Source organism: Hypanus sabinus, chromosome 1 (genome assembly GCF_030144855.1).
Source record: "Hypanus sabinus isolate sHypSab1 chromosome 1, sHypSab1.hap1, whole genome shotgun sequence".
In the NCBI taxonomy this organism is placed as follows: Eukaryota; Metazoa; Chordata; class Chondrichthyes; order Myliobatiformes; family Dasyatidae; genus Hypanus; species Hypanus sabinus.
In genome coordinates, this window is record NC_082706.1 from 8358567 (window position 1) to 8369047 (window position 10481).

Consider the following 10481-nt stretch of genomic DNA (forward strand, 5'->3'; position numbering starts at 1 on the left):
GAAGGGAAGAGTGCGATTAGTGACTGAGGCTGGGAGGTGACAAAGGGCTGCAGTGGGTGGAATCCGAGCAGAGAGAGAGGTGGAGCGTAGAACCAAATAAGGGAGGTGGGGAGAGCAGGTGGGAGAAGTGGGAGGACTCACTTTCAGGGACTCTACAACTCATGTTCTCGGCAGCATTTGTTTATTTATTATTTACACAGTTTGTCTTCTTTTGCACGTTGGCAGTTTGTCAGTCTTTGTGGCGTTAGAACAACTCACACAAAGTGCTGGAGGAACTCAGCAGGTCGGGCAGCATCCGTGGAAATGAGTAAGCAGACGACATTTCGGGCCGAGAAGGAAGGGGGAAGGCGGAGGGAGGTGAAAAGAGGATAGCTGGAAGGTGATAGGTGAAACCAGGTGGGTGGGATAGTTAAGGGGCTGGAGAGGAAGGTGGACCGCAGGAGAAAGGGAAGGAGGAGGGGACTCAGGGGAATGTAATAGGCAGATGGGAAGAGGTAAAATTTAGAGTGGCGATTGAGCTATCTCCGCATGGCAAAAAGGGTGGCACTAGAATTTGGAGGGTGCAGCAGTACATGGAATGTGAGTACCTGGGACCCTCGGTGGGTCCAAACTGAGAGACTGTTACTTATAGAATTTTTTTCCCCAGAAATTCTATATTTCTTCATTTTCCTGGAAATACTTGCAAGAAAATGAGTCTCAAGATGGTATATACATATTTTGATAATAAATTTAATTTGCGTGTGTGAGTGATGGGCGGAAAGGATGAGGGTCTGAGGTGGGTGTCGGAGGATCTGGTTAGATTCGGAGGAGAGAGGAAAGGGACAGAGGGTTTAACGGATTCAGCGGTTGACCTTGGACAGGGTCTCAGAGGCGGAGAGTGAGTCCCGCACTGTGGCAGTACTGGCTGACGCCTCTGGGTGGCACTGTCTCCCAGCCGTGCGCTGACTGAACCCTGCAGGTCGATGGCATCCTAATGGTTTCACACAGCTTTCTCCAGTGCGACGGGCTCCTTATCCCAAACAATCACCTCTCTTAGGCAGAGCTCACTGTGGTTCTGTTTTGTGTTCCATGCAGGGCAACTGCATCTGCTCATTGCCCCCATTTCCTCTCCATGTTGGCATCAAATACGCACCACCCTCCGGAATAACACACCCAGGGCCCAACGTTCCCTCTGTATTTTTGTACCAGCCGCACGGACCAACCATTGTTCTGAGCAGGAAATGTTTACCCAGCCTCTAAACTGCACGGCACTTTAAATGTCTCTTTTTTAAAAAAATATGCAAACTATGAATATTTAGAATGAAAATTGAAAAATTGCACACTTTTGATCTTATTTATTAGTTGAAAGTTGTACAACAAATAAGATCTTCACGTTTCGTAAACTTTTTCGGTTTTTATCCAGCTACAAGGCAACGAAGGTTATGTGTGTGGGAGAATTTCAGTTCCTTCGCTGCCTCGCACCCACACAGCTTAGTGGGAACAGTGTCAGGGTGCAGGTTAGACAGAGTGAAGTTCCCTCTACACGGCTCATTCCCAGCTCCCAGGGTCAAACACAGAGTGTAGGTCCCTCTACTCCCTCTCCCAGGGGACAGAGTGAAGCCTTTACAACATCCCATCACTCACTCCCAGGGTCAAACACAGAGTGTAAATCCCTCTACACCATTCCATCACTCACTCCCACAGGACAGAGTGAAGCCTTTACAACATCCCATAACTCACTCCCAGGGTGAGACACAGAGAGACATTCTCTCTACACCATTCCATCACTGACTACCAGGGCACAGGTTAAACACTGAATGAAGTTCTCTCACACTGTCCCTTCAAACACTTCCAGGGCACAAGTTAAACGCAGGAAGTTCCCTCTACACTCCCATCACACACTCCCAAGGCACAGTTGAATTACTGAGTGAAACTCCTTCAGCACTCTCCCATCACACATTCCCGGGATAATGACAACACAGGTTGGACATAGAGAGAATTTCCCTCAACGCTGTCACATCACACACTGGACACAGAATGAAGTCCCTTCTACACTGCCCATCACACACTCCCAGAATACAGGTTAGATACAGAGTGGAGCTCTACATTCGTCACATGACGTGCTCCCTCAATTCTGGCACAGTTGTGTCACCAGGGGGACCCCTTGACATCAGAGCTGAGGGGGATACAGAGGCAGTTTGTCATGACATGCATTGGCCACGAATGAACCCAGCTGCGGAGGAATGACAGAGTCCCACGTAGAGACGGAAACAAGAGATTATACATAGGAATTCAACAGAACACCAGCAGCTCAACCAAGCAATACCGTGAGACAAATCATTCTCAAAACGAGGACCCTGCGATAAGCTCTAATCAGGAGTCCACTTTAAATAGTCACAGTACGCAGAAAACCTGTGCCAGTCAAAATAAACTTGACAGGATTAAACAGAAAACACAATGGCTCAATCTCTCTAGTTAAGACAACAATTCACAAATCAAGGTGCTCCAGAAGCCCTGGAGCCCACCTCGTCACACAAACCCGGAGGACTCAGTTCCATAGGCTAGTCATTCTGTGAAGAAACTCCTCTTAGTCTCAGTCCTAAGTATCTTGCTCTGTGTCCTGAGATCCCCTCAGTCTAGCAACACCAGCCAAAGGGAAACAACCACCCTGTTGAAGCCTGTCTCAAGGGAGGACTCAGCCTGAAACATCCAAGGTCCATTTCCCTCAGCTGGCCTGCTGAGCTCCTCCAGCAGAATGTCTATTGCTCTATATTCCAGAGTGTCAAAGTTCAAAGCAAATTTATTATCAAAGTACATACATGCCACCAAATACAAACCTGAGATTCATTTTCCTGCAGACATACACAGTAAATCCAAAAAAACATAATAGAATCTCTGAAAGACAACTGGTCGGACAAACAGCCATTGTGCAAAAGATGACAATCTGTGCAAATATGAAAGAGAAAAATTAAATAATAATACATAAATAAATAAGCAATAAATATTGAGAACTTGAGATGAAGAGTCCTTGAAAGTGAGTCCATAGGTTGTTGGAACATTTCAGTGATGGGGCAAGTGAAGTTGTGTGATGTTATCCCCTTTGGTTCAAGGGCCTGACGGTTGAGGGGTGATAACGGTTCCTGCACCTGGTGGTGTGAGTCCTGAGGCTCCTGATGGCAGCAGTGAGAAGAGAGCATGGCCTGATGATGGATTCTGTTTCCTGCGACAGCACTCTGTGTAGATATGCTGAATGGTGGGGGGGGGGGGGCTTTCCCTGTGATGGACTTGGCTGTATCCACTACTTCTTGTAGGATTTTCCATTCAGGAGCATTGGTGTTTCATACCAAGCTGTGATGTAGCTAGTCAATATACTCTCCACCACAGATTTAAAAAATTTGCAGTCTCTTGTGTCCCAGAGGTGGCCACCCGACAACAATTAAGCTCCCGAGCCGTCGTGAATAACTTCAGTCACCCCAGCACCGAACTGATTCCAGAGTCTATGGACTCACTTTGGACGACTCACCTGCTCATGTTCTCAATTTTATTTACTTCCTTTTTCATTTGCACAGTTCATCTTCTTTAGTACAGCCTTTCTTAATGTTTAGTTTTCATAAATTCTACTGTATTTCTTTATTTTCCTGAAGTGAGGGAATCTCAGGGTTGTATATGGTGACACATGCAAGAAGAACTTTGATAATAAATTGACTGACTGTAATACGGCTAAACACTTCCCTTGTTCCTCCCCCCTCCCCTCCTTGTTTTACGTTAATGGTCTTCTTACCCTGCATTAGTACTATATGAGATTTCCATAACTGTATCCCCCTTCAAACAACGCAAGGATTTCCTCCCCCTGGGTCCCCTCATACCATTGTTCCCATCTGCCCTCCCCACCTCCCTCATTTGGTTCCATGCTCCACCTTCCTCTCCTGTCACCCTCTATCCCCTCCACCTATCACCTGCCAGCCTCTGTCGCTATCCCCACTCTCCCCTCCTCCATCTGCCTATCACCCCTCCTCACCCGGATCAACCGATCACCTGAGGGCCCCACCTCTTCAACCAGGCTGTCCAAGAAGAGCACGGTGACCTGCCTCAAACACTGTCACCCAGTAGCACTCGTATCCACGGTGATCAAGAGGTTGGTGATGAAACATATCAACACCTGTCTGAGAAGCAGCTTAGCTTGTCTCTGGTAGTCTCTCTCTGCCGCTGCCTCTGCATCAGTTTATTTTTCTCTCACTCTCTCTCTCTTCCCTCTCTGTGTCTCTGTCTCTCTATCTCTTCCTCCATGTCTCTCTGTTTCTGTCTGTCACTCTGTTTGTCTTTGTCTCTCTTTCTGTCCTCGTCTGTCTGCCTCTTTCTCTGTCTCTGTCCATCTGTCTCTCTCCTCCCTCCCTCTCTCTCTCTCTCATTCCTCTGGCGATAGCCTTTGTGTGACGTCAGTCCCCCTCTCCTGCTCTCAAACATGCCTCTGTTATTTAGACAATTTTTGTGACTTGCAGGTGAACTGGAAAATGTGGAGCTCCGGTAAGGTTTGGAGTCGGGATTTAGACGGAGTCCAGCAGCGTAAACCAAGTAGAAAATCTGCAAAATAATACTTCAAGTGAACCGTTCCTTTAATAAACTAATCAAACATTCACTCTTGTTACGTAAAACAGTGGGTGAATTTAGACCCTGGAATCCTTTATCGTGCAAGTGAAGATCTGTTTTGTCTGGAAAAAATGAATACCACATTCCAAATTAAATACAGAAACAAGATAACGCTGGAACCCTCGTCGTTACTGTTGATCCTGCATAGCAGGCTGGACAGCAGTCTTCTCGGCCTTTGCCGAACGGATTTCAATGAACAGGTATTTCCCTGGTACTCTGACCTACATTAACCCCCTCCCCTCCCGGCTGACACTCGGGACTGCAGTACGTTCTGCAGTACTCAGTGGCCAATTTATTAGGTATGCCCACTCATTAATGCTAATATCTAATCAGCCAATCATGTGGCAGCAACTCATTAAAAGCATGCAGACATGGTCAAGAGGTTCAGTTGTTGTTCAGACCAAACATCAGAATGGGGAAGAAATGTGATCTAAGTGACTTTGACCGTGGAATGATTGTTGGTGCCAGATGGGGTGGTTTGAGTATCTCAAACTGCTGATCTCCTGGGTTTTCACGCGCAACAGTGTCTAGAGTTTATGAAGAATGGTGTGAAAAACAAACAAAATTCCAGTGAGCAGTAGCTGTGTGGGTAAAAATGTCTTGTTAATGAGGGAGGTCAGAGGAGAACGGCCAGACTGGTTCAAGCTGACAGGAAGGCCACAGTAATTCAACTAACCATGCATTACAACAGTGGTGTGCAGAAGAGCTTCTCTGAACACACAGTACATCGAATCTTGCGGATGGGCTACAGCAGGAGAAGACCACGAACATACACTCAGTGGCCACTTTATTACAGGAGGCCTAATAAAATGGCCACTGGGTGTAAAATGAAATCTCCCCCCCCCCCCACCTAATGCTGGCTCTCTCAGTTTAAATCCCTCGAGGCTGCTTTTTGTTCTCTGATGTCTTGCATGGCAAGCTATTCTCCCTGCCTTCACCCTGCTCAGCCCTGTTATCTGCCTCCTGCTTGGGCATTCAAGGAGACAAGGGGAGTGGGACTGACTCTTCCAAAGATGCACAGAGGGGATCTGAGGGAACTTCTTTCTCACCCAGTAGGTTCAAAGTTGAAAGTGACTCTTGAACTTTGTAAAGCTGGCTCTTTGAAAGAACTGTCGGTCGAGGCGAATTTCACCCCCGGAAGGTGGCCGGAATCTGGAACACGGTGCCCGAGGGGGCGGCGGAACCAGAGACCCACACAACATTTAAAAAGTACCTGGACTTGAACTGTAAGGAGAAGAAGCTAATGAACCAAGTGCAGTCTGATGGGGTTAGTATCAATAGGTACCTGATGGTCAACACAGTCCTGATGGGCCAAAGGGCCCACATCTGTGCTCAGGAAATCACCAATCAAAGGGGTTTTGCTTTTATTGATCAGAACCTTTTAGCAAGAAGGCTCTGGGGAGCAATAGGTTGAAAGGTCTCAGAAAGCCGTTTTCACAGACTGCACTCGCACCTTCCAGGTTTAATTAAGGCTGCAGTGAAGACCAGGTCCCTAGTGAACACGGCTCAGAGAATGGATATGTGCTTCAGTGGTGTCAACAGTGTGAACCCTTCCTAGACAACACTCCCTAGAATCCAACATTTTAAGAAGGAGAAGTTGCAAGCGCCTGTGGAACATAATTTTATTTTTTATTGAGAGATACAGCACAGTAACGAGCTCTTCCAGGAGCAATTACACCCATGTGACCATTAACCTACAAACCCACGCATCTTCGTACTGTGGGAGGAAGCTGGAGAAAACACACGTGGGTCACGGGGAGAACGTGCAAACTCCTTATAGACAGCGGCTGAATGGAACCCACGTTGCTACATTACCACGCCACCCCTCCATTTTGAAAGCTCTTTCAAGGAGCCAGTACAATGGGCCAAATGGCCTAACGTGGTCCGCAATGGATCGGTTCTGTGAGACAACTCCGTGGAGACGTCAATGATTAAAATACTGGCGAGATAAAATCTTGCCCAATAAAACACAGCTAGAATTATGTCATAGGTCCTTCCGAGGCCAGACACGGGTCGATGCTGGGCGGACATTTCCTCTCCTGGGAGCGTCCGGAAACAGAGGACATTGTCACAGAACCAGGAGACTCCTATTTAAGACGGAGGTGTGGAAAGATTTCTTCCCTTGGGCAGTCACGAGTGCGTGGAACTTCTTACCACAGGAAGCAGGGGTGTGGGGCGGTAGAGTCCCACGCATGCTTCAGGATGAGATAACGCAGTTAATGCTTTACAGCAACCCACATTCAATTTCGATTTCAGTCTATTCTCCCTGTGACCGTGTGAGTTTCCTCCGGGTGCTCCGGTTTCCTGCCTCATTTCGAAGAACTGACTGTGGAGGGGAAGAGGAGGGAACACACACCAGTCTTCATAGATGGGTCAGAAGTGGAAAGGGTGAGTAGCTTCAGGTGCTGGTATCTCGGAGGATCTACCTGGGCCCAACACATCCATGCACTTACAGAGAAGGCAAGACAGCGGTTCCATTTCATCAGCAGTTTGAGGAGATTTGGCATGTCACCGGACACTTGCAAATTCCTACAGGTGTACCGTGGGGAGGATTCTACCCGGCTGCATCACTGTTTGGTAAGGTGGGCGTGGGGGAGCGACTGCACAAGATGCTGCAGATAGATGTGAGCTCCACCATGGACACCAGCCCCTGTAGTGCCCAGGACATCTTCAAGGAGCAATGCATCACAAAGGCAGCATCCATCATTAAGAACCCCCATCATCCAGGACATGCCCTCTTCTCGTTGCTAATATCGGGGAGGAGGTACAGGAGCCTGAAGGCTCACACTCAACGATTCAGAAACAGCTTCTTCCCCTCTGTCATCCGATCTCTGAATGGACACTGAATACATATGTATTCCAGTGATACCCACCCAGATTCTGATTCTGATGTACGGGTTGGGGTCAGTAAGTTGTGGGCACCCACCGTTGGTGCTGGAATCTTGTCACTTGTGGGCTTCCCCACTGCTTCCTCAGGCTGTGCTGGTCTTTGACACCAACAATATATTTCACTGTATGTTTGCTTGCACATGTGGAAAAAAAAAGCTCATCTTAAATCTTTATCCTCCTAATCATTCCAGAGGTCAAAGGTCATGGGAAGGAGCAGGGAAGTTGACCCAAGGAATGCCATTCCCACCAGGGCGCATGGAAAGATAGCACAGAGGGGCTGAATGGCTGACACCAATGTCTCCTCCTCTTCCCTGTGCTCAATGCAAACACTCTCTCCTCCATTTCACTTCTCCCAGAATCAGAATCAGGATAATTCTCATGCTTACTGATATTGGTGGTGGCATCCATCGGTCTCGAGAGACCACGGATCTGCGCCTGGAGTTTCCAGGGCGCAGGCCTGGGCAGGGTTGTATGGGAGACCGGCAGTTGCCCAAGCTGCAAGCCTTCCCCTCTCCACGCCACCGATGTTGTCCAAGGGAAGGGCACTAGGACCCACACAGTTTGGCACTGGTGACGTCGCAGAGCAATGTGTTGTTAAGTGCCTTGGTCAAGGACACAAACACGCTGCCTCAGCTGAGGCTCGAACCAGTGACCTTCAGGTTACTAGTCTGATGCCTTGCCCGCTAGGCCACACGCCAACACATTTTTACTAATATATCCTCCAAAATAATCACAACCTTGTAGTAGTGTTTGGAAGCTTGTGGGCCTCAACAACATGGAGAGCTATGTTGGCTGGAGTCAGGGCTTTACGCTTTGGCTCTTGGTAGGGTCACCCATGCCAAACAGGTCAAAGGGTAGAGGCCAGACTAAGAGAGGTCCATCTGTCCTCCAGGTTCGTGGGTTCAGGTCAGGACTAACAAACCCTGACTGGTAAAACAAAACTGTTACAGAAATAGCAATGAAGAATCCTTTTACATCTGTATAAGATGGTATGGACAGACAGAGATAGAGAACCTCTATTGCTGCCAGAATCGCCAACGGCAAAACGGGCAGTAAGTTAGAAATATAGACGTACAAACAAGCTGGATGAACTCAGCAGGTCGGGCAGTATCCGTTGAAATGAGCAGTCAACGTTTCGGGCAGAGAAATATATGCTGTGAAATTTGTTGTTCTCCAGCAGCAATACATAATAAAATTACTGTACAGTACTTCACCAGAGCCAGTGAAGAGTCTTCACCAAAATATGAACTGTTTGTTCCTCTCCACAGACGCTGCCTGACCTGCTGAGTATCCCCCCAGCATTCTGTGTGTTACTCTGGCATCTGCAGAATCTCTAAGTTAGGAAAAGCAATGGGAACAGCATGGTGGTGTTCACGAATCTGCGGACTGTTTAGAAATGTGATAGCGGAGGGGAAGAAGTGGTTCCGAAAGCGCTGAGTGTGCGTCCTCGGACTCTTGCAACTGCTCATTGGTGACAGCAACAAGAAGGGGGCATGTCCTGGTTGCTGGGTGCCACTGACTTTTGAGAATGTCCTTGATGGGGGCGAGGGTGAGGGGTTACACCTGTGATGGAGCTGGCTGCAGCCTCTGTACCCCTCAAATGTAAATTTCCGTGCAGATTTCCTGTCCAGCGTTTACTTGCTGCTCAGGTTTGACAGATCTCAGTACACTGACTTGATGCTTTATTTTGACATTTGTCAGAATTCCCAACTTTTCTGAGCATTGTCAGATCTCTTCATCGCTGACTAACGATAATAACAGCTTACAAGCCTGTGAAACTGATTCCTACCATTTCTCCACACAGAATTATAACCTGCCAGCAAATGGGTAAAGTAGCCCTGCGGAGGTAGAACCATCTATCACCAAACCACTGAGTTAAACAGCGTTACGACAATGATTGATACAGTTCCAAGGTGAATGGGACGATTCTCTCAAAGAGGGCGCACGGTGATTGAATGAACTCTGCCAGCATCACATGATGAACCACGGCCATTAAAGGCCAGTTTCATCAGATTAGCAGTTGTGCTGTGGATCCGAGTGATTTGTAGAAGCTCCACACTAGACAGACAGTTAAAAGCAATGTTATTCTACATAGATAATGGTCGCCATTGACTTTGTCTGAGATTTGGAATACTGTATACAGATCTGATCTTTCTGTTAAAGGAATAGTGTGGTTAAACTATAAATGAGTCCAGACAACTGGACGACTGCATCTACAAGGAGCGCTGCCACAAGAAAGCAGGATCCATCATCAGTGACCCTCACCATCCATCCCATACTCTCTTCTCACTGCCACCATCGGGCAAGAGGCACAGGAGCCTTAGGTCCCACACCACCAGGTTCAGGAACAGTAATTACCCCTCAACCATCAGGTCCCCACACCACCAGGTTCAAGAACAGTTATTACCCCTCAACCATCAGGTCCCACACCACCAGGTACAGGAACAGTTATTACCCCTCAATCATCAGGTCCCACACCACCAGGTTCAGGAACAGTTATTACCCTTCAACCATCAGGTCCCACACCACCAGGTACAGGAACAGTTATTACCCCTCAATCATCAGGTCCCACACCACCAGGTTCAGGAACAGTTATTACCCTTCAACCATCAGGTCCCACATCACCAGGTTCAGGAACAGTTATTACCCTTCAACCATCAGGTCCCACACCACCAGGTTCAGGAACAGTTATTACCCCTCAACCATCAGGTCCCACATCACCAGGTTCAGGAACAGTTATTACCCTTCAACCATCAGGTCCCACACCACCAGGTTCAAGAACAGTTATTACCCCTCAACCATCAGGTCCCACACCACCAGGTTCAGGAACAGTTATTACCCCTCAACCATCAGGTCCCACACCACCAGGTTCAGGAACAGTTATTACCCCTCAACCATCAGGTCCCACACCACCAGGTTCAGGAACAGTAATTACCCCTCAACCATCAGGTCCCACACCACCAGGT

General features: G+C 47.9%; 1 long non-coding RNA gene across 1 annotated transcript; it reads left to right on the forward strand.

The window, feature by feature from the left end:
* Positions 1 to 1251: 1251 nt before the first annotated feature.
* Positions 1252 to 9971, forward strand: LOC132384855 (uncharacterized). Its single transcript, XR_009509064.1, has 3 exons — positions 1252 to 4114; positions 4479 to 4826; positions 9320 to 9971. It is a non-coding gene; the product is annotated as an uncharacterized LOC132384855 (long non-coding RNA).
* Positions 9972 to 10481: the final 510 nt, after the last annotated feature.